The sequence below is a fragment of the Aythya fuligula genome, chromosome 3, assembly GCF_009819795.1.
Source record: "Aythya fuligula isolate bAytFul2 chromosome 3, bAytFul2.pri, whole genome shotgun sequence".
Taxonomy (NCBI): Eukaryota; Metazoa; Chordata; class Aves; order Anseriformes; family Anatidae; genus Aythya; species Aythya fuligula.
The window spans coordinates 23,539,930-23,557,961 of NC_045561.1; the positions used below are offsets into that span (position 1 = coordinate 23,539,930).

Below are 18,032 nucleotides of genomic sequence, written 5' to 3' on the forward strand. Positions count from 1 at the left end.
TGCACGTTTTCAATTACATTTTCTGGTACGTGATGGGGTGTTGGTGTTCAGCTCAGTTCTACTTCTCCTTGCCTGACACGTTCACATACAACAAGGAAAAAAATAACACACATTCAATCTGAGGAGTCACAGACTAATAAATCTTCCATCTGTATCCAGCAACCTAGCAAAATGATCCTATTGCTTCACTGTTTTCCACATGTTTTCAATGATTAGGGGGTGCATAGTTTTCATATAGGAAATTTATTGTACCTATTACAACTACAAGACCACGAATGAAAGAAACCCAATTAGCATTCATCATACAGGCTTGCAAAAGTCTTTTAATAAGGTCATTCGCAAAGAAGGAGATGAAGAACATTCAGTGGCCCAGTAAAAAAACAAAATATTTTGAAAACAGAAGAAATATCCTGAGACAGAATGCAAAGAGGGAAGATAACTCTGTTCTATAAAACTAGCAAGTTGGGGTCTTGAAGATTTCCCATTAATGCTGTTTGCATTAATAAATCTGAAATTTATGGAGGGGTGAGATACATGTAGATCTGAGAATTCAAGGAGGGGTGAGATACAGTTGCCATAAAGTTACCAGCTTCTTCATGGGGCCAGCAAAGGACTCATGATGATATTTCTTATGTAGCGGAGGAACCTACTCAAGTTCCCTACAAGAGTATGGGAAACTAATGCAAAGCACTAACATCATCTTCACCAGATACTGTGCCAATCCAGTGTTCAACAGAGTTAAAAATTTGAGTTTGCTGTATGCAGTTCACATGAGAATCCTTCCTGCTCCTGTAATATCAATAGACATTCAGTAACACCTTTGTGAATGCAATTTATCATACTGAAATCTCCTTTTGTGCTTCTTAAATCCCATTACTGATTTACTTCCTCCTGAATACATTATCCAAAAAATAATGCTAGTAGTGCCAAATACATCACCTCATTAATCATTTGTATGCTACTCAGTTTCCTCAGGCAGTTGTCTGTTCTTCAATGCCCTCAAACTACTCTTATTCTCCTATATAAGATACATGCAGGGTGATCTTGGGATTAGGGATGGGGAAAAGCAAAAACCCCAAACCACGATATCCTAAATGGTCACCAATTTGTGACAGTTATTGCAGAGAACTATTACTGTCAGTCTGTCAGCTGCCAAGAATGATAGGCCACCCATCACACATCCTCTAGCCTGGACTGAATTCTCATGTCTTACAATGACCACCAGTAACATCCGATATTGTTAAAAGGAATGATCTCATGAAGAATTAACAGAAATAAAAGTAATCACAAAAAAAAACAAGCACTGATTTTTTTTTTTTCCTTAAAAAGACCATAAAAAAGGATATAAGAAGATTAAAATATGAACAAAAGAACAAAATAAGGTCAATGTGCCTGCTCTCATGCCCTGCAAGAACACAAAGTTTCACTAATATCTTACAGTATATCAGTGAAATGTTAAGTGTTGATGAAGTCAAATTCATTTATGCTTTTCTGGAGCTAGCTCTACTGATAATAATGATAATAAAGGCTCACCCCATTGTTGGTTTATTGTTTGTTTACTTGTGGTTTTCTGCTTGTTTGTTTTTTGAGGGAAACAACATATGGAAAAGGACATTGCCAGTGCGTATTTGTGAAAACTTGAGATGCCTGAATATAGTTTGGGTTTTATTCCACATGACACTATGGAAAAAGACATATTTTCTGATCCTTTCTAAGGCTTTATCCTTCATGATATTTCACTTCAAAATGGTGGAAATACCAGAGAAACAAGTTACCCTACATGTGATACATGAGTATTTTTTAGTTTAGAAATAAAGTAAAAGAGCACAAGCTCAGGGGAAGCACAGCCAGAGTAGCTGGGCTGTACATCCTTTGATAGACCTTCATCAGACTTCATTAAACTGCAGCAGAGCCTGCTGTATTCTGCAACCTCCAGTCCGCTGACATTTCTTGTAGATTATCAATTTCAGCAGAAATTGGAGAAGCTTTGAGGCTGCTCTAACCTCTACTTGTAATGACAAAGTTGCCTTCATCACTGGAGAGTCCAAAGAGCCGTTTCTCTCTTGTCCTCGTAACATCATTTGAGAGAATCAGCTTTGACATGAAAACACACAATCTATTTCCAGTTGAGAACTCTGACTGTCGAAAACAGCCTTCTCAGGCTGGGTAATTTTCTCTAGGTGACATTAACAATGATGACAAAAGATCCAGTTCACACTGCAAATAAAAATCAACATGCAGGCATTTCGCAAAACACATTTATGCACTCTATGCTTTGGCCTGTAAATATAATACAAACAAGTGCAGTAGTCTAACATCAAACCTACTATTAACCCAAACTAAAGCTCTTACCACAAGAAAGTGGTCTCTTGAATGAAGTCTTCTTGGATATGTATAGGATTTGTTAACTGGAATTCATGCTTATGTGCATACGTATTGAAAAGGATTAAACTATGAACTGCCATGATGCACTCCCTTAACAGTGGCCCCATAGTCCTTCAGCCTTAGGATAAGCCCTTTCAGGTGACTGTAAATCATCAAGAGGCAGCTACCAGCAAAGTCAGCCTCAACAGCCAGGATGACTGGATGTTTTGATGAAGAAAAGAAGGAAAAGGAAACAGAATCCCTTTAAAACTTGGGAGGGGGAGAGAGGATGAACAAGAATTCACATGAAGTCAGCACAATACTTCCTTGGCTATATTAGTATCCCAGATGGCAGATGCCAGTCAGAGGCTCTGATCTGTTCCCAGTATTAGAGAAGCTGATCTGTACCTACCCTTTACACAGCATTAAAAACAACAAGAATCATAATAAAAGAGAGGGGAAAATGACCTTACTGTTCACAGTAGCTGTGTTACAGTGCTGAGGTCAGCTACCTTGCTTGAGTTGTCCTTGGCAGTTGTGTCAGTGCCAGTCATGCAGGCTAAAGCAGCCACCCATGAGATTTGAATCCGCACTCTGCTTCATAGATTGAAAGTGCTGGTTCCATATTACATTTTTAAATAGGTATAACTTATTAATTCATGGGAACGTACTCTTGCAGTGAGTTGCTGATCCCATTGCAATCCTGCACTGCATGACACACTGCCTTGTTCTCTGTGCTATGTTGTAGTGGGACTGTCTGCTACATAAACCAGTCCAGTGAAGGAACCAGACAACAGCTTTTCTGCAAGCAAAGAAAGAGTGAGACATTATAGAAAAACAGATGGAATCTCCAAAGACAGAGCAGGGTTCAATGAAGGTCTCTCTGCAAGATTTGTTTTGTATGAACTTGCACTGTTAAGAAATGCTCAAGCTAGACTTTGTTGGATCTACTTTGTTTCTTTCCAGTTTTTTCAGTCCTCCCTCATCGCCACTGTCTTCCTTTCATCTCTGCTGGAGCTTAAGGAGGAGCTGAGCTTGGAAAGCTGAGAATACAGCTCCATTTGTTCAAAGCAGTAGTCAAAAGAATATTAATTAGCTTTTGTCTTCTGTTGTTCTCATGCCTTAGCTGTAGTTAAACCAGAATATGACTTTTAACTGGTTTAAGCAGAAGGGTGCAGAGACCAAATACATATTTGTAAGATAAAGAAATAACAACTGCTTCCTCAGTTTCATAAGAGAAATTCAATCCCACTGTTTAAGGGAGGTGTAACATCACATACTGCCCTATGCAATTACATTACACCGCCCAGCAATTATGGATTCCCCTATGCATGAGGGAATCCACTGCAGCCAGTGACACGTCTACCAGCCAGACTTTCAATGAGGCACAAGTAACTATTGCCCCTGCCAAGAGCTTCTTTAGTTCAGCTAAAAGGTGAGCTAAAGGACCATGTTTACACAACCTTGCCATGGCCTCTGCTTTTGCTCAGACTGAGGCGTGTATTGGCTCTCACTGTGAAAAAAGATTTTGCTGTCCTGCACTCTCCAGACCTGGAGCATCTCTTTTGCTTTTTTCTCTGAACATCTGGGTGCTAGCTGAGACATGACAGTACTAGCAGACCTTTGAGAGTGCCAGGAGTGGCCAATGTACTAAGACTGAGTCCACATGAATGCCTGTCACAATGCTGAAGGAATATTTGCACTTTCTTGGTAAACTGAAGTTGGGTCTCTAGCCACAGCTTGCTTGTAATTCCTGAATCAGTGTCTGCGGTGGTTTCAGACTGATGGACAACTCAACTCCACCACAAACACTCCCTCACTCCCTCTCCTCAAAAAAAGTGGGGGAGAAAAGCCCTTTTACAATGAAAAAGGGCTCAGGGGTTGAGATAAGGACAGGGAAATCACTCACCCATTACTGTCACAGGCAAAGCAGACTCAGCATAGGAAGATTAATATAATTTATTGCCTATCACTTACAGACTAGAGCAGTGAGAACTACAAGCAAACTACGAACACCTTCCCCCATCCACCCTCTTCCACCTCCTCCCCCCAAGCAGCACAAGCGAATGGGGATTGTGGTCAGTCTCTGATGCTTCATCTCTGCTGCTTCTTCACAGTCCCTCTCTGCCCCTGCTCCACGTGGGGTCCCTCTCACGGGATGCCATCCTTCCCAAACTGATCCTCTGTGGCTTCCCACAGGCAGCAACTCTCCAAGCACTGCTCCCACGCGGCTCCATCCCATGGGGTCCATCCCCCAGGAGCAAACTGCTCCAGCACGGGTCCCCCACAGGTGGGGGCAGCTCCCCCCAGACCCCCTGCTCCTGCGTGGGCTCCTCTCCACAGGCTGCAGCTCCGGCCCGGGGCCTGCTCCTGCGGGGGCTCTCCATGGGCCGCAGCCTCCTCCAGGCCACATCCACCTGCTCCACCGGGGGCTCCTCCACGGGCTGCAGCGTGGAGATCTGCTCCATGTGGGACCCATGGGCTGCAGGGGGACAGCCTGCTCCACCAGGGGAGGTCTTTTGGCATGTGGACAAAAAATAGAGGTGCCAAAGAGAGTAATTTACTCCAGCAGAACTATGAGTCCAATAATATTACAAGACTCTCTACACTGTTCAGGGCTCTACTGATGGTTTTCCCTCGAGGGTCTCAATGATCCTCCTTTTGCCTCCACATGCCGACTCACAGTGGCACTTTGCCATATGAATCACACTGTTATTTCTAAGTGGTAACCGATCTGTCTTGAGGAGACAGATGAGTGGGACTGCTTTTGCTACTGGAAGTAACATTCAAACTTCCATGGAAGTAACTCCTCCTAGCACAGCTGGGGTGGGACAAAACCTGTATCCCTGACTTTTTTGTAGCTTTTATGCATAGCTGCAGTCTTGTATGGCCAGCCTATTGACAAGAGGAGGAGAGAGGTTCAGTCTCCAAACTTGTTCCACTGCTAGAGCAGTCTGCAGACTGCTTCATACTGCCGAGTTCCTGCTCAAAGCCAGCAACTTTACCCGAACCCTTCTTCTCAGTTTGTATACCAGAGGCAAGGAAAAAACTATCAGGTGGTATAAACTCTATGCTGCTACTGACCTGGAAAAAATTTGAACTTAAGCTAAGGTGAAAGACTGTACATGCCATTAGCAATTCTCTAGAGCTATCCAGTCATTTCATTTTCCACATTTCTAATCAGTCTACAGGTTGACTGGTCTTAAACATTTAAATATGCTATTTGGGTAGGAACAAGCAAGTTGTCTCCTGTCCCAATATTCAAGTAAGAAACAAGATATCCATATGATGGACTTTGTCTGTCATGAAGGGTGCCAGTGTCGTGAAGATTATCTTGTTCCACATGCAAGCTTTAATTTCTTGTTGCTACACTAAAAACATAACTGAGACGGGTTTTAGATACAGCAATGAAGGAGTATCAACAATGTTCTGAGTTGCATGCAATAGACATGCTGGAACAAAGATCACCATTTTAAGCATTTTAAATTAAAAGTAATAGCAATTTAAGAACATTAAGATTCTCTGATATGCTGCTTCCCAATCAATTACACGCAGTTCATTTGTTAAACAGAAGATGCCTTCAATATATGTGTTAACAGGCTGAGAAGTTGGCAAAGAATTATAGTCACAATATTCAAGTTTAAAACATTTTCAATTATTTGCAAGCTATTCTTTACCATATGATGCACATTAACCTGCAGGTAATGGAATAAAACACACATTCCTGTCAATGTTAAGATCTACTAAAGAAGATATTTTCCCATCTGAACAATGTAGCTACTTCAATAACTCTTTACTATTTCTAAGGAGATAAACAACCCTCCCACAACAATCCTCCAGACAAGTACCATGATTAGAGCTTTTGTCCAATCCAGATTCGAGACAAATCTTTACTCTGACATAAGTCTCACAATGGGGAGATTTTTTTAACGATAATTTGTTTTATAATACACAAGAGACTCTTCTCTCAGGGACTGCTTCAAAGCCTAAGTTAGAATTTGTACAAGGATTATTATATTTGATAGAAGGTTTAGCTGTGAGTCTAATAAAAAAACGTGAAAGAGGGCAGAAGTAATAAAAATCAATAGTCCCGTGTTGTTACACGGGGGAAGTATGGATGTTAACAATACAAAACCTATCCTGTTATCTATTGGGAGACATGGTCACCCAGGATATGGAGAAGGATGAAAAAAATCAATGTTTTTTTGCCTCAGTTTTCACAGGCAAGAGCTCCAGCCCCACAGCCCAAGTTGTAGAAGGCAAAGGCAGGGACTGGGAGAATGAAGAACCACCCACTGTAGGAGATCAGGTTTGAGACCAGCTAAAGAACCTAAAGGTGTGCAAGTCCATGGGACCTGATGAAATACATCCACAGGTCATGAGAGAAATGGCAGATGAAGTTGGTAAGCCAATATCCTTCATATTTGAAAAGTCATGGTAGTCTGGTGAAGTTCCCCCTGACTGGAAGAGGGAAACATAACCCCCACTTGTAAAAAGGGAAAAAGGAAAGACCTGGGGAACTACAGGCCAGATAGACGCACCTCTGTGATTGGCAAAATCACAGAGCAGATCCTCCTGGAAACTACACTAAGGAAAGTGGAAAATAAGGAGGCAACTGGTAACAGCCAACATGGCTTCACGAAGGGCAGATCATGCCTGACAAATCTGGTGGCCTTCTATGATGGTGCTACAGCACTGGTGGAGAGGGGAAGAGCAACTGACATCATCGACCTGGACTTGGGCAAGGCATTTAACACTGTCCCCCATGACATCATTGTCTCTATGTTGGAGAGACATGTATTTGACTGATGAACCACTCAGTGGGTAAAGAATTGGTTGGATGATCACAGTCAAAGAGTTGTAGTCAATGGCTCAATGTTCAAGTAGAGACGAGTAATGAGTGGTGTTCCTCAGGGGTCAGGTACTCGGACTGACGCTGTTTAACTTCTTTGTCAGTGACATGGTCAGTGAGATTGAGTGCACCCTCAGCAAGTTTGCCGATGACACTGAGCTGTGCGGTGCGGTCGACATGCTGGAGGGCAGGGATGCCATCCAGAGGGACCTGGACAGGCTTGAGAGGTGGGCCTGTGTGAACCTCATGAAGTTCAGTAAGGCCAAGTTCAAGGTCCTGCACCTGGGCTGGGGCAATCCCAAGCACAAATACAGTCTGGGCAGAGAATGGTTTGAGAGCAGCCCTGGGGAGAAAGACCTGGGCTTCTTTTTGCCAACACGGTTGACAAAAGCTCAACGTGACCTGGCAATCCGTGCTCACAGCCCAAAAAGCCAACCATATCCTGGGCTGCATCAAAAGCAGTGTGGCCAGCAGGTCGAAGGAGGTGACTGTCCCCCTCTGTCCTGCTCTTCTGAGACTCCACCTGGAGTACTCCATGCAGCTTTGGGGCCCCCAGCACAAGAAGGACATGGAAGTATTAGAATGAGTCCAGAGAAGGGTCATGAGGATGATCAGAGGGCTGGAGCACCTCTCCTGTGAAGTCAGGCTGAGGGAGCTGGGGTTGTTCAGCCTGGAGAAGAGAAGGCTCTGGGGAGACCTTACAACAGACTTCCAGTGCCTTACGGGAGCCTAGAGGAAAGCTGAGGAGGGACTCCATCAAGACTGCAGCAATAGGACAAGGAATAATGGCTTTTAACTAAAAATGGGTAGATTTAGATTAGATATAAGGAAGAAATTATTTACTGTGAGGGTGGTGAGGCACTGGCACAGGCAGCCCAGAGAAGCTGTGGATGCCCCATCCCTGGAGGTGTTCAAGGCCAGGCTGGATGGGGCTTTGGGCAACCTGGTCTGGTGCGAGGTGTCCCTGCACATGGGGTTGGAGCTGGGTGGGCTTTAAGGTCCCTTCCAACCCAAACCATTCTGTGATTCTATGATCTACTGTTTTTCACATGCAAATAAGTAAGTACCATAAAAATAAAAATAACTAAATCATTTATTAACATCAGAGCATATTTTCTGGTTAAGAAGCTTAAATACTGCTATGTTAGTCTGTAGCTGCAAATGACTCACACTATTTACTGCTAATTAGTAAAACAGGTGAAATTACACTGGTCTGGCAGCTTTACAGATTTATGGAAAAAGACTCTGGTATTTCAACAACTGTCAGAAGGAAAATGCTGGATCTTGTTAAATCATGGAGGGCTAAGACATTTGTATCACACTTTTAAGTTAATCTACTAACCATGCAAGTTCAATACCTTCAAGATCCACACTAACACATCACAACTGGGTTTCAGTATATGCTCTCCTTATAACAGGATTTTTTCAAAAAGTGAGAAAAGGGAAAGATAAAATGGAAAAGGAGCTGGGTCCCCTCCTACCTGCAATATTCTATGAAAACATTTTGTTAAATAAAAACCACCCTAATATCAGAAGTCCATTACTTAGAATAAATGTTTTTGAGGAATTTCACTGCTCTAAAATTCAGCATTATTTCACTGCAGAATGAACAGCAAACATTAGATGTAATTTGTGACAATAAGTGGGAGAGCTTATGATGATCTCTGACTTTTTAACTGAATTTAATATGTTAATATTTATTGCATTTATTTAGTCTAGCATCTCAGCTACATACTTTTAGTACCATGCACGAACAGAAAAAAATGAAGCATTTCTAGGATTGGTAAAATTAAGTCTAAGAGCTTTATCTTATGCTTGGTTCATTCCTGTTGTTTTTCTTTCCTATGGCACAGGTGACCCATCTTTTAGAAGCCAATAGCCTCCTCTGTGGCCCATGTACCTCCACAACACAATTGTTAAGAATATCTCTGACTTTACTGTTAGAGATGCAAGAGCCAGAATGAACACAGCTTGATTTTCTGATCTCAAGCTGACATGCAGGTCTGGCATTTAAAAAAAAAAAAAAAAAAAGTCTCCATTCAAACTTGTGTGGCAGTTTGAATGTTACTTCCAGGGCTGAGAAAATTCGATCTAGCAGGCTCTAAGTGGCAATAATTGTGGAACCCCACAATGCTGTTTTTCACTTTCCAGAAAATAAACAACTTAGAAAGTTGTCATGAAAGTCTCAATGATTGCAAAGCTAAATACAGCTGGTGTTCCAGTTCCTGCTGTTAGATGGTTACTTTCTGTATTTGGGAACTGTTCTCTCAATGAGCATTTGAAAAAAGTGAAAGAGTCAGGACTAGTTAAAATTTGAAGACAGATGAAAAGAACTGACAGAAGGAAGAAATAGGATTCAATGATGAGAAAGAAGTAGCAGCTACAAAGCTCCTGGAAATTTCTGAGCAAGGGAAAGAAAAAGATTGCATCATTCTTTACAGAACTTTTCTCAACGGTTCCAAGACTTAGCTGAAATCATTGCTATTACTGATCAGTTAAATACATATTACCACATCCATGAGTTCACATACGTACACATTTCTCAATAAATATAGTGACGCAGTTAGCATAAAATGGCAATTCCAAGTATTTTATGTAACACTATGTTACTGGGAGACACTGGGAGACTTTTGCTGTGTGCCCATCCAGAGGAATCAGAAGCCAAAAACACAAGCATCCTCTGACCTCCGAAATTTCTTGGCTGGGCTAGTTTGCCTTGCAAAAGCTAACAAGTGCAATGGCAATGAAGAAAAACAGTCAGTCTGTGTGGGTCACTAAACTTCTTCCTCTGCAAGATGTGGCCAAAATTAGATCTCTCCCCTCAGCACTAACTATGAACAGGGCCTGGAGCGGAAGAGAAAGCTAATGGTCTTCGCAAATTAATCTTGCTGATAACGCACAACAAAAAAGATCTAGCACAACCACATGGGAACCATACTCCCATCTTCCAGTGCTGCCTCTGGAGGCAACAAGTCTGCTGCTCCCTGTGGCAGTGCTCAGCCCTGTTCCTCAGTGGTTAACCTACCACTCGTTGGGAAACTAAGGAGCACTACTCCCATCTTGTTAACAATTCCCAAAGAACAGTTTCAAGAAAAAATGGTTCTAAGGATATTCCTACATGGCCTGCTGACATGTTCGTTGTACTATCTGATGTGTCTAAGGAGCCATCTGAGAACAGCATTTTGGAGGTGTTACAAGATTTTTTAAAAAGCTCTTCCATAAATTTTAAAACCATTCCCACTCCTACTTCTTTGCTGAGCTCTGCTATAGGAATTACAAGTCACATGTTGAAGAGCAATCACAAGGACATGGCAATTTTAAGCTTTCTGAGATAAAAACTGGTTATATTTTTTATGCTCATGCTATGTTTAATACATGAGGATTCTACACATTCGAAGTGCTTCAGTCTCTGAGAGATGTGCTAAAATAGCACCTGCTGATCCGCTATTCCACCATAACGTGCATGTTTGGCTGTATCATTTATTTTAGCTTCCACACTATGCACATTGCTACCAGCATAGTTATACTATGTAAGATACATAGTAAGATCTGTTATGTAAGATGGATTTAGCCAACCGAGATACACCAACTGCTCACCATAACATCCTACACCTTTACTGCCATTACGATCCTGGTAAGAAAAAGGCTGTATGAAACCTGCCCAAGTAATTGGAAATCTGGGGACATTTTGCCTGTGATCAACAAAACTCACTAGGTAGCAAACTTGTTCTCTTTCTGTAAATAGCTACAGACTGCCAAGAAGGCAACATGATGTACAAACAACCCCCATTTTCTGTGCACTGCAGTTTATTTAGTTCTTTAAGTCATGTACATCATAATTCACAACAATGAACATTACTTCATTGATGTGATTTCAGGATCAGATCCTAAGAGTTTGAAGATAAATGGTAAACTATTGAGATTCGCCAGCAACTGTTAAATTTAAACATGGCAGTCCTCCAATAGTTTTCACACAGAATGGCAGTTCAAACCAATATGATTCAACACAAAATGGCAGAAGAACATACTTTATTGTTTCAATTCTAAAAAACCTCCAAACAAACATGTGAATATCTGCTTTTATAAAGCTCTAATCCTCTGGGAGGCGAAGGGGAAAAAGCCTCCTTATTTCTGCAGACCAAAATTTGGTTTTCTTGGTATTTTGCCAGCTCACTTCCCAATGAACTGCACCCACCAAGCAAGGTCACATAAATGATTGCAAAAACAAGTTTCCTTTGTGCATGAAGAGGAATGAATCATTTGGAAAAATTTGACATCTTTAGTACTATTCCTGCTACTCTGCAATATTTCTCTAAATTATGCAATCCATCAATATAGCATTCATAAATGTATTTTTGGAGAAAAAAAAAATGACCTTAAGTAAGTTTCTGCATAACAGCAGCAAGTGGGATTTCTGAGTGAAAGTGAAAAGCTGGAGGAACTGGAATGCTGGAGGACCAGATGCCCGCTACTCTACAGCAGAAGCTTCCAAACCATAACAAGGGCCACCCAAAAATGCAAGCGCCAACTCCGAACAGTCAGTCATTGTAGCAGACCTCCTTCTTCTTTCAGTTGTAAAGACATTTGAATGAAGGCTTTGCAAGAGATGCACAGAATAGACAGCAAAGCATCACACAGACACAGGGACAGCTTAGCTGACAGGTTTGGGGGCCTCCTTTCAGATCTTTTGCCACTTGATTTCATTCCTCCTGTAACTTAAAGCCTCTTCATGTCTAGATATTTATGGATATCTGCTACCAAACCCAGAAGTTATTTAACTGCAATATGGCTCCTAATACTTATGTATTAACACACGTACACATGGCAACACCTCAGAGTTAAGAAGTCCACTAAAACACTTCTATTTAATAACAAATTCTAACTTATTTGTTCCACTCCTTTTTGTTAACTTCCTTCAGCCATTAAAACATGTTCAGTCTGTTAACTAAGCTAACTAGCAATATTCAGAAAGGTTCTGAAAGGAGAGATGCTGTTGTGTGAACTGCTGGTCATCCTGAGACATTTTCCCTACACTCATTACTGCAGCAAATGAGGCATATGATCAGCAACATTAGTCAGATATGGGTAGGCATGATCTTACACAAGCCAGACCACAGCATGCAATAACTGACACAGGAACATTGTATTTATTTATTTATTTAAAATAGGGAATGGACCTAATTTTACTGTCTTCAAAATCAAAAGCAAAACTTCTAAAGACAACAGCAGTCCAGGATCATGTCTTGAAGGAACCTGATACCCTTTGTAACTCTCAATTCGTTCACTAGATGATTCAGATTTTTCAATAGATGACTAGATTTTTCACTAAAAAGAAACAAATATAAGTTCTGAGAATAATCTTCAATACCATGATATAGTGTAATTAAACAACATCATTTGAGTTTAACATCATAAGATAATGATGTACTATTTTTGCCAAAGGAAGCCAAAAATTCCACATTTGTGCATGTTATACCCAGTGTGTCACACCAAACTCTTTGGTTCACTCAAACCTTCAAATACCATTTGCCACTATCACGGAAATTCCCACTTTCAAGTCAATGGCTAAGATGTCCCATGGAACACAGTATGAGATAGGGTTGCAGAGCTGAGAAGAATTTCAAAGGCTCCTTACCTCCATAAAGTTGGTCAGATAATCATTTGGTAGTGACAAGAAAATCTATTTTTTTCCTATAAATTAATCAAATAATTAAATTCTAATCAACATAGGATTTGCTTTTGCTTAGAAGCAAGCCAAAAGGGAAAACTGGAGGCAAAATAAAGACCTCCCCATCTTCAGTTAGGGAACGAATATTAGATATTTGGAAACCAGCTTTTGCTTTGTATAGTACAATTCATTTAAAATGCTCTCAAAAATGTATCTAATTAAATATTCATATATAGCACTATGCTTTCCATCCTGAATGCTAGAAGAGTGAGTATGAAACAGGAAATATTTCAGACTTTTCCATGAGAGTATTTGTTGGTAGTTTAAAATTGCACTATCACTTCCACTAAACTGCATCTTGGTCACAGTGCTAATGGCTTTTTCCACTACCTGATTGCCAAACTTCAAAAAGAAATGGTTAGAATGTTCCTGAAACTGCAATTTTATACATTACCAAAGTCCTTAATTTGCTAAAGAAAAATATAAACCTTTTTCTTTCTATAAAGAAAAATATAAAGAAAAAATATAAACCCAAACAAAAATCCTGCGTTGTCTGTATCATGTAAACAGCTTTATCTGCTGATAAACCACCCACAGAAAATAGGGGTTGGAATGGGTCTGGAGGCCATTCAGAGGTTCCTCCTACACCAAGATGAAATCAATATTTTCTACGTTGCTTGAAAGATTTTCATCTACCTGGAGACTGTCCTCCAAAGGTGGCAATCCAACAGCTTACCTTGGTACCATGTTTCAGTATTTACCATGCCTCACATTTTGAAAGTTTCTCCTACCTCAGCTAAAGCTTCCTTGCTAAATTGTAGAGGTATTTTTTCTTCTCCTGACCTCACTGGAAATCAAGACCAGTTTGTGAACACTTTCTTTGCAAAATCTTCTGTGTACTTATTTCTCCCCACAATACTTTCCTTCCAGAACAAAACAATGCCATTTATTTTAGGGTCATGGCCTCCAGACTTCCCACACTTTTACTGTATTCCACTCTCCCTAATTGTCAGATGATTCTTTTTTTTTTTCACTGCTGTAACCAAAATTGGACGTATTTTAACTTTAAACTTCAGAACATCAAGTATGAGAGGAGGTTATTTTACGCATTTTACACTGCTGTCAACACATCTTGGCATAAGGTCTATTTTTGTTGGAACTGGTATGACACTGTTGATTCACAAAGTTTGCAGTCTGGTAGAACGGTCAGATACCCGTCACTGCAGAGCTTCTGCCTAGCCAGACATTCTGTACTCCTGCAGTAAATCATTTCTAACTGGGGGTGAAATTCACTCTTTGCTGGATGTCTGCTAAAGGACACCTTCTCAAAGGTTAGATGTCCAATCTAATCTAAACTAGTCTCTACAAAACGCCTCTGAATGCAGTGAAGAGTGACAGTGCATCTCATCCCATGCTACGATGTATGTGGGATGAACTGCCCTCAAGAGAGGCACTCTTCTCCTCACATTTTAGTGAGGTAAATTGGACAGTTAAATACTGGTTTATAGTTAAGTTTAACAATAGCTGTCCCTTTTCCATGAGTAAAATACACTTCATATGCACTGTGCATTTTCCTCATTGATCTGGACTCTGTTTCTCACAAACCAGGAAAAGAACATAAATAATTTCATACACTTCATGCATTTATTAATATCCAACACAATTGTGTCCCCTCCCAGCTTAATGCCTCAAACAAAACCCCCAACCCTAAGTTTTTAGAAACAAGCAGTATGGATGGTCCAAACAGTCTGAGAACAAATTTAAGAATTTAACACATACAAATAAGAAACACACACATCTGTTCTCATAATCGACAGTAGTGTTTTTAATGATGCACAGAAATTCATGTTTAAGTCAGACAAATTAATTTTCCATAAGAAGAACTGAGACCTTTAAAAATTGCTGCTACCTGGCATGCTCAAATATAAACTCTCTTTGTCAATGGAATGGGAGCTGCAGAAAGCACTGCCAAGGCACTTCAAAACCGTTCAAATGCCAGTCAAACAAGATTTCCAGAAAAAGAAAAGGGATAAATACGGCACAGCAAGGGGCATTACAGCATCCAACGCTTACCACAAATGAAAAATATCCTCATCTAGATCCTGTTCCTTTCTAGGAAGAAAGCAACCCAGTTTTGATCACAGAGGTAGCTCACTTGCATGATTCTCAGATCTATGTCCTCTCCTCCCCATTCTCAGACTATATGCACTTTTGGTTTTTTAATACTCAGTCTTTGCAAAAGAACACAGTAGATCCTCTTCAAAGCTTTTTCTCCATATAACCAAACAGCAGAACTACAAGTCATTTTGCACATCTTTACCTTAACCAGAACTTCCATTTAAGAGTTGGCCACTTTAAATCTGCATCATTGTCACACATATCCTAATGAACAAGTATCTCTACTACATGCTCAACACCTATACAGACACTACTCTGTTTTTGGATAAATTCAGTGTACATGGTGGCAGTAATAGGGTAGGAATAACTGGATACATAGTCCTGGAAGTTTGAGAGAGAAGCATCCCTGGATATTTCTATGTATTTCAGTCTGGTTAGAGAAAACGTCACCTCCTTAGAAGCCTCTCTCTGAGCGCAGTTTTTAGGTATTACACAATATAACTCAATTTCTGACTGTAATACACTGGGCATTTGAGGTTTTAAAATGTTGATGTTCACTTCCTTGCCAGACCTGGCAATTCCATGCACACACAACACCTGAAGTTCCACCTAAAACTGGAGATGTGGTTTCTGCCCTGAGATGTATTTTATTGTTCAAATTTGGCATATGTGTCCTTGAATAATTTTGCTAGTGATCTACAAAATAGCAGTTGTTTTTACAAACTGTGGAATGATTATCTATTCCCTTCTGTTTTCTTCCTACTTATATATATACAAGTTTTTGTACAAATAATTCTGTGGGATTTGAACACAGGAAGGGAACTGACTACGATTCCTGTGCAGCTGATGTGTGTGCAGGTGAAGAGCTTTCTTTCCACAGCTTTTCTTTTGGGCTGATCCATACTCCTTACCTCAAAAGGACTGTATTTTATGCTACTGCTGCAGAGTCCCCTACTTCTTCAGTCAACCAATCACAATCCCACTGCCCATTTTGCCGAAAATGCATAAATGCCCTGCAAATGCAAATGTCTACTCTCTAGATTTGGTTTTACAGTGGTAAAAAAAAGATACTGCTTGGGCTTCCTGAACTGAAATGAATTTCAAACAGATTAAAAGCTTTAAATAGAGCAAGGACATTATTTTTACTATTTTTTATTATTTTTAATATTTTCTACCAGAAATTCACTACATGCATGCTCTTCTTTCAGCGCAAAGGTAACAATTAGTCGCTCAATCAAATAGATTCATAACCAGTACGTCTTACTAATACACTGCATAGCATAATATTGCTGTGTCTACCACGTGAGACCACAGTCATGTATATTATGTAGAGAAGTGGCTTGGAGGACCCCTGCCACTCACCCACTACCACCATTCCTACTTCTCCAAGCAAGTCAAGCATATTTACGTTTAATTTCCCACGAGGTTAATAAAAAAAAACTTCCGTTAAAGACAGAAAACTAGATCATCTCACTTGTCCCTGGGCTAAAAGGGATGACTAAACAATTCATATTGAAATATTTAATTTGAATACAATGAAATCTTGGCTGATTTTCAGTTTGTACACATGAGTTGTAAGAATCAGTGGTAGAATATGTGCATAGTTACCTGTGTGATCTGAGGATACTAGTAGTGTATAAGCTGCACTAAGGAAAAAACATAAAGTTCTAAAAATAAAGTTAATTTGATAAACACATCATGGAAACACATCAAGCAAGGTGTCCCTGCTTGATCAGGGTTCTTGGACCAGATGACCAGAGGTCCCTTCCAACCTCAACCAGTCTGTGAAACCCTGTTGCAAATGACCTCATTTGCTCTTCATATCTCAGACCCCTGGAACCTCATACTGAAGTACCTACATGCACTCACAGCATATGACGAACAGAAGACCAAAGAATTATATCTAAAATGAAGAAAAAACAAAAACCATAGAAAAACAATCGATAATTGATCCAGTTTAATAAAATTCTGCTCAACTTGCTAAAACACGCTTGCTTCTTCAATGCAAAAATCAGCATTCTGCCAACTGTTAATCCTTCTGATGAGGAAGACATACTTTCTCCACTTATAATATATAGATTGCATTTAGAAAATACTTTGCATTAAATTATAACCATGAAATGGACAATTTCAGTAGATACTTTTTTTTAATCCATACAAATTGATGTCTAACTCTACTTCCAAACTTGTTCTCTTAGTTTTATTTTTATACTGAAACTATTAAGCCAACTGATTGGGAGGAGGGGGACAATTTAACAGAGGTTTTTAAGAAAATAGAGGATGAATCTTTTATGTTTTCAGACCAAAAACCCAAACATGAATAAGTATTTCACCCCATCTTCTCTGCCTAGTATTAAAAAAGCTTCAGCTATGTTTTATGATGAAAATTTTACCTTCTCAATGTTTTTCCAACCTTTATCTCTTGAACACAGATGAAAAATAATTCATTTTATGTACAAAACTTGCTTGTTCATAGTTTCATTATTTTAGGGTTCTTAAGTAAGACCCCAGAACTGGCCTCTAAACCACCACAGGGAACACACTGAGAAAAGACTGCACAAAGAAGCAACAGATAATGGTGGTCCTCATAGTGGAAATCTTCTAAGCACAGAAGCCTACTAGTACTTCTTTGGCTAGGAAGAAATGTTTCTCTACAAGATCTTTGTTTGACAAAGTAGGGCCCTGGCAGCCATGAAAACCTAAGAAGTGAACTGGTCCCACCTGAATTGAGCTCTAGCAAAAAAAATAAAGTTGGATTTGTTCCAAACACCACCATGAGCTTATACCGTCACCCAACTTCCCGTATACTCAAACTCTAGCTTCAGTATTCAGAAGGTCCCTACCCTGATTGATCCACTGCCAAAAAACTTAAATTGCTCAATTATGCTGTATTATGCAGATGTTATTCACTAACATTAGCATACCTTCTCTTACTAATGTACATGAAATACAGAGCAGGAAAAAAACTCAGTTGGCTAACCTGTCACATATGTATTACTTATCTTCAGTGATTTCACTGACAGAGACGCC

General features: G+C 40.0%; 1 protein-coding gene across 1 annotated transcript in view; it reads right to left on the minus strand.

The window, feature by feature from the left end:
- HHAT (hedgehog acyltransferase) overlaps nt 1–18,032 on the minus strand; it is a 164,431-nt gene that overhangs the window by 46,808 nt on the left and 99,591 nt on the right. The gene's annotated exons all lie outside the window — the stretch shown is intronic.